Raw genomic sequence first — 6,438 nt, forward strand, 5'->3', positions numbered from 1 at the left:
GACTCGAAGTCGAAGAACTCGGTTCTCCCGTGCAGAAAGGTGCCTCAAGCTTTCCGTGTGCTTCGGGGTGTTCTTGCGCGGGAACTTCTATTTCCACAACGGTGTTCCTCCTCTGTGAAGTTTCGATCTGACAGGGACTTTTCTGATGATAATGGGTATGAGGTCAAACTCATGTTTCTCATCGTTAATCGCTGCTTCCGAAGTCATACGATAGAGGGCAGGACGACCACCAGCTCCATGAAGCTCCCTTTTTTGGGGTCGTTTTGAGAACCTCTGTAGGCAATGCGGTCCTGTTTTGCTATTTAAAACATGGACCGGTTTCGAGCCCGCTTGATGATCTACATGAAGCGCCCTCGTGTATCAGACTCACGAACTGAGGATGAGAACTCGAGCTCCTACCGAAGCGGGAAGCTGCTCCCGAAACTGGTAGAGACCTCTAGAGGCGAAACTAGGAACGTCTGGATTGTGGACTGTCCACCGTGAGCTTCGACCCGAACGACCTCAGTGGCGGCGACGCGTTAGTTTTCTCGGACAACTCCTCTATCTATGCTTAAATGCACGGATTTCTCCAAAAATCGAAGAAAATACTTTTCGATTATGAATCTCCCACTGTGCGACGCATGGATTATACGAAAGTGTAATCCATGGCGAGTTTAATTGAGAATATTCGAATTCCGAACTTTATTCCCTTCGACAATCATGGGGATTCCGGAGATCTCAAGCAGGTGAACGACACGTATCAAAACTTCAGGAAAACTTCCCGAGTGTGTACCTTCGCTTGCAGTGTATGTAGAATAGCTAGTGGCGCAATGATGTTCACCAGTCCAAAAATTTCTATCTCCTACGTCGGCTCGCATCATCAAGAGATTTTTCCCAGACTGCGGATCGAGGAATCTCAGGCAGAGATTGTCTGCTTTCCCGAGAGAGTTCAGCTCAGTCCTCCATCCTCTAGAATAATATATTTTACGCCGGAGTCGTTCGAGCTCGAGGTGTCATCCCGTCGAGTTCTGGTCTCGTTCCCGCAGGTTCGGGTTCCTCCGGGGAGCGAAGTCGCACTGCCGGAATGGAACACCCCAAAGCTCCTATCAATTGCATCATGAGCAGGGGTTTGGGAGAATGCGGAGCACGAAGTTTGGCGGTATTCCGTAGCTATCTTCCGTAGCGACTCAACCAAAGCGTTGGAAAGCCACGGGTCCGGTGTGTACAACTCTTCAGTTCAGGTGTCTGGGAAGAACGTCTCTTGACTTCGAAAAAAACCGTTTCAAGTCGCTCGTGAGAGCCGCGTAAATGATGGATGGTCATTCATTACTTATTACAAGGGCTCGAAAAACCTTGACACGTAGGCGGTTCCCGAATTCCCGAACTCAAGAACTCGGGACATGCAAGTATTTTCCGTGGACTGTGAACGCCCTCCAGTAGCGATTGTATTCCTATACTCCACGCTCCTGTTGTATGTCAGGGATCGTTACCATTCCCGAGAGATCTTCTCGATCCGGTCCCGACCAAAACCGAGGGCTGGACCATCGCTTTTTTGCTCTCAAGTTCTGCTACGGGCGCGGTGTCGTCTTCAACAGGAGCTAGGAGACAAGAAATCTCAAGTCGGTCGACGAGTTTTTAGGTCCTTAATTTTGAGAAATGAGCAGCATTCGCTGCGACAAACCATTCCTCTCCAGAACTGACGATCATGGGACACTCGAAAGAACATCTGATGCCTCATATAGAGGCAGGAGCTGGAGCCGCGGAAGAATTGAGCATCCGAGAGGCTACTTACCCTTCTCAGCCGAGCTCCATCCGAGAGCGGATGAGGACATGATTGCACAATCGGCCTCAGCGTGAAAGAGAATCTAGCGGCCTGTGCGGTGATCGGGCACCCGACGCGCGTCGCGGAAGTTTCGGGAATGGTTTAGCGACCGTAGGACATCAGGCGAGATGCGGCATCTACTCAGATGTGAGCGGGAAGAATCCCCAGACAGGATCTTCCGACGGCAGTCATTCGTATCTTTGATCGATAATCTTGTATGAACGCAACATCTGCTGGCACGAATTATCTGCCGTATCTTACGTAGGGAGCGATAGGTACCTGACATAATGTTGTTATAAGAACGTAGGTAGTCCGCAGCTTACAGCAGCAATCGTTCCTGCAAGCCGTCAAGGGAGACCAGACAAGGTTATGCGCCCCAAGTACTTGAGTTCCGTAAGTAGAGGACGAGGCTCACTACCTCTCGCTAGTGAGCGTGGACAAGGAAAATTTCCGAAATTCCCCGAAACCCACGGTGCGCAGAGTCTCCGAAGCTCAGGAGGAATCAGTTAATCCACGGGCTTAGGCATCGTCTGGAGATGGATTGACTCCCGTGACCGAAGTCTCTTGTCATCGCCAAGGTGGCGGTATCCTCGGGAGAGAAGCTCCCCGAATCGCTCCTTGCAGCAATCGCTGCTCGAACTTTAATTTGTCACACCACCTGACCTCCCGCATCATGTTGACGCCGAGCGTCCCGACCAATGAAGTCTATCGATCGAAATCTCGCACCGCTTCCCTGAGGCTTTTCTCCGCGAACGCTCCCATTGTGAGGCAGCCATTGTCCCGGGATTTTTTCTCGACAATTGAAAGTATTGAAGCTTCCGCCCCGAACTGGAAGCCGATAGGCAGAATGCTGCCGCTCACACTTTCTGCCTCCCCGGGGATGTGAAAGTTCGAACTTCGATCCAAGCGATGTGGTGCGGTTCCAAACTGAAGCTGCGGACATGCCTACTGGTTAGCATCAGGCGTGTTTTCTTCCTCTGAATATGATTTCTTGCGCATAATTGGAGATTCCTCCGCGATTTGACGACTTTCTAGGACGATAGTTCCGTGAAGCCATCAAATCGAGGATGCATTCAGCTTTCATGCAACTCAATTAGAGGATTGACATGTCATGATGCTCTTTGTGATGGCTTCGCTAATCCACGAGATACATCCTTCCCCGCCGAGAGAACTCAGTGAACCAGCTTGTCTACAACGATCTTACCCACGGATCCGGAGGAAAAAATCGCGAATTCGTGAATAAAAAACAAACAACTCAGTGCCAGCACTTTGCGAGTTCACCTGTTCGTGATGAATTCTGGCAGGGAGTAAAATCATGCCGACCGAAAGGGTCTCCGTTCTGAGAAACAGGAAGTCATATCCGGCCACAGGTGAAATCGCGCGACCGAGAGGAGAGCCCCGAGTCGGGATCCGGATAGAGTTGAAGCCATGGGAGCTCCTCTTCTGTCCGGAGCACGCTCCCCTCTTCGAGCGCGTTCCTTCCCTGAGATGTCAGTTACGTGTATACCCCTACCGAATGTTTTTTAGTGATTGCAATCTCGTCGAGGCACCCGTAGGAATCGGAGGCCACACTGGAAAATCAAAAGTATGAGGCAAACAAAGCTGTCTATTTCCCGAGAAGAATCGGATGGCCGATTCCTATGACGAATGTTTCGGGGGAAACTCAATATTCCATCCGGTTCCAAGTACCTACCCTCTCGAAGAACGAGCTCGACGTACGGTCTCCACCAACGCACGAGCGGGAGAGACTTCCTGAAGGACGGAGACTACCGACCACCCTCACGGTAGCCTGACTGACGCCTCACCACCGGTCGAACGCAACGGATGGCCCGACCCATCGGAGATCCCTGCTTCGGGATGAGCATATGCAAACCTTCCGCTCAAGCGGAGCCCGGTAATTCGGTCGAAATCTTCCTCCATCCAGTGAACTTCTACCGTGCTCGTCCGAAAAGAGGCGGCGAGCCCCGAATTATGCAGGACGGCATTTACCCCGGAGTACTGTCAGATGTACTGCAGAGCAGCAGCAGCAGCAGCGAAGGGCACAATAATCGCAGTTAATGTCGACGATCCGTTGCGAGTCCGTTATTCCAATCCTTCAACAGAAAGAGAGCGGGAGAGATCGGAGAATTTAAATTTTAAGCAAATCAGTTGCAGGCTACGTCCACCCATTGTCCACTTCGGTCCGTTCGAGCTTGGAGGCGGACTTGTGCAATCTGCTTCTTTTTCAATGACCAAGCAAACATCCACCCTCGACTCATCGCCAGTCTAATCCGACTAATTCTGTAACACGACCACATGTCGCTTGTTATCCTTAAAACTCATCGGGGAGGGGTCTTGCGAGGCATGTTATGCGTGGGCTCGGCGGAACGGGGGAGGAGAGGGATAACTGAGGATGAAGTTACTCCCATTGTATGTAGGTGCGCCGACATTCAAGGGGTCAACGGGCCCTGGGCACCGTTAACTCTGGCCAGAGAGGCCGGTGCATACCTGGTGAACGGAGAGAGCCGGCTCTGGATCTCAGACTGACCATATGTTATGTGAGTGTGCTATGCCGGCCGCGGTCGGTGGTGATATTTTGAAACTACACACACACTCTCACTCACAGACAGACAGAACCGGTTTCCTGGGAGAAAAAGAACAAGATTCATGCTCGCAACCTCATCCGAGCCAACAAAATCTTCTCAAACGGCGCCAGCAACCCTTTCCACTACGGCCGATGTGGCTACCACTGGCCACCAGGACTCTCCTTTAGAGCACATCCGTCGAGGACCTGGTCCATCCTGCGCACAATTACTACTGCCCCCGGACTTCATGAAGGAGGCTTCCCCTTCGATCGTTACCTTTTAACTTCTTCTTGCCCCTACCTGTCTCCCTAGATCGCCCCTGACGTCTTGGAGCTCCTCAGAGCCTTGAGCTTCCGATTCCTGTAGCCTTGACCCTCTTGTCTCGAAGTCGGCCACCGAGAGACGTTCAAATCCTCGAGTTTTCCCGCGGGCAACCTGTCAACCCCTGCAGTCGGAGTTCAGACCTCGGAACCTTGGCTCATCTCCCCTCGTACTGATTTTAGTGATCGGGCTCCCAGCCTCCTAAATCGACCTTCAACCGATCGATTTCTGTGTATTCCCGCATATACGTATCTCTTGCAAGGGAGCAATTTCTTTAGGATTCTAAATTAGCCCGCCACTACACTGAACCTCATCCCAGTTCTCGCCCCGCTGACCTGAGTGACCAGATGACCCTTCCTGGAATGGATCAGTGGAAGTCTTCGGCAGACCCTTGTGAGAACAGTGCTCTTCAAACTCAGCGGAACGCCGCTTGCGTTCCTCCGGTGACGATCGCGGTTTCGCAAAGCAGTTTCCCAGATGGGAGTTCGAACTCAGCGTCGTGTTCTCCATCGACCAATCCCACGAACTATCCGGGTCAGGTGCCACTACCTGTCGAAGTGCCTCCAAGTATCCAAGTTACGGAAATTAACGGCCGACTCATGGTGCCGGTGGCGACGTCAGCGGATGGCTTCACGTGGGACGTGTCATTCCAGGATCTGGACGTAAGTATCTTAGTGGGGATCTTTGTCTCTCTCCCTTTTTACTTTGAGCAGTGCCGCTGTGCAAGTCGAGCTTACGATGACTACGAGCGGATCGATATATCAAAAAGCTCTCAAGAGTGCAGGAACTCAGAGATCTCTCGAAGACTTCCGAATAATAAATAATTATTATCCCCGACCTCCTCTCGCTCTACTGGAGGGTATCGTTAAACCCAGGTGTAAAGGCGGGCAGCGTCGAGGGTGCTCTTTTTCCTGTGGTTGCTGATGATCCCAGCAGTATTCCGTCATGTGTACTTCTGGGACTGCTACGGAAAAACGTCTCCATGCAGACAGGTCTTGGAATGCCGCTTACATGAAGACTCCTGAAGATTCCCAATCTCGAGGGCGTGATTCCGCCTTTTGGGAGCCCTGAAATTCGGTGCGTCGTATAAGATCAAGTGCTCGTCGAGTTATCTCTGCCCTGAGGGCATCGCGAGCGAGCCTCGTCGGTCCCTCCAGGTCGAGTGAGCCTCTCGTCTTGTCTTGCGTCTCCGGAGCTGGGTTCTGGCGTAGCGAAGCATCGATGGTACCTTGGTTCGTCCCTTTCGATGTCGGAATTCACTCGAGGTTCTGCGTTTTCGATCATCTCAGTGTGATGTGGATGTTCGGAGCGCCACTTGCAACAAACAGCCGTCCCTCGACAAATACGAGTTTCACTGAGAGCGAATTCACGGTGTCCGATTCCCTCAAGAGTTTGACCGAGCTCCGTCGGCACGTACGTAGCCACATGATATTGGAGAATTATTGACCATGGTGATCCCGCGGGATCAGAAACAGTGCAAAATCCGAGGATACTCCATCAGGGAAAGCGACAAAAGCAATATGAGCGCATGAAGAATCGGTTTTGAGTCGAAGAGCGGTTCAGGAGCTCCTCGCCACCGGTGACGGTGCCGATGCGCACGCGAGTCAGCAGACGATCCCCCCTATCATTCCAGTATAATACATAACACTCCTCTAACTAAGAACTTTCGTGCTCTGGCGGCGAATCTCCGGCGTTCCATCTAAATTGAGTTTCCTCGTACTTTAGAATTGAGGGAAAGCGGACAAAGTTGAG

This window comes from Galendromus occidentalis, unplaced genomic scaffold (genome assembly GCF_000255335.2).
Source record: "Galendromus occidentalis unplaced genomic scaffold, Mocc_1.1 scf7180000077501, whole genome shotgun sequence".
Classification (NCBI taxonomy): domain Eukaryota; kingdom Metazoa; phylum Arthropoda; class Arachnida; order Mesostigmata; family Phytoseiidae; genus Galendromus; species Galendromus occidentalis.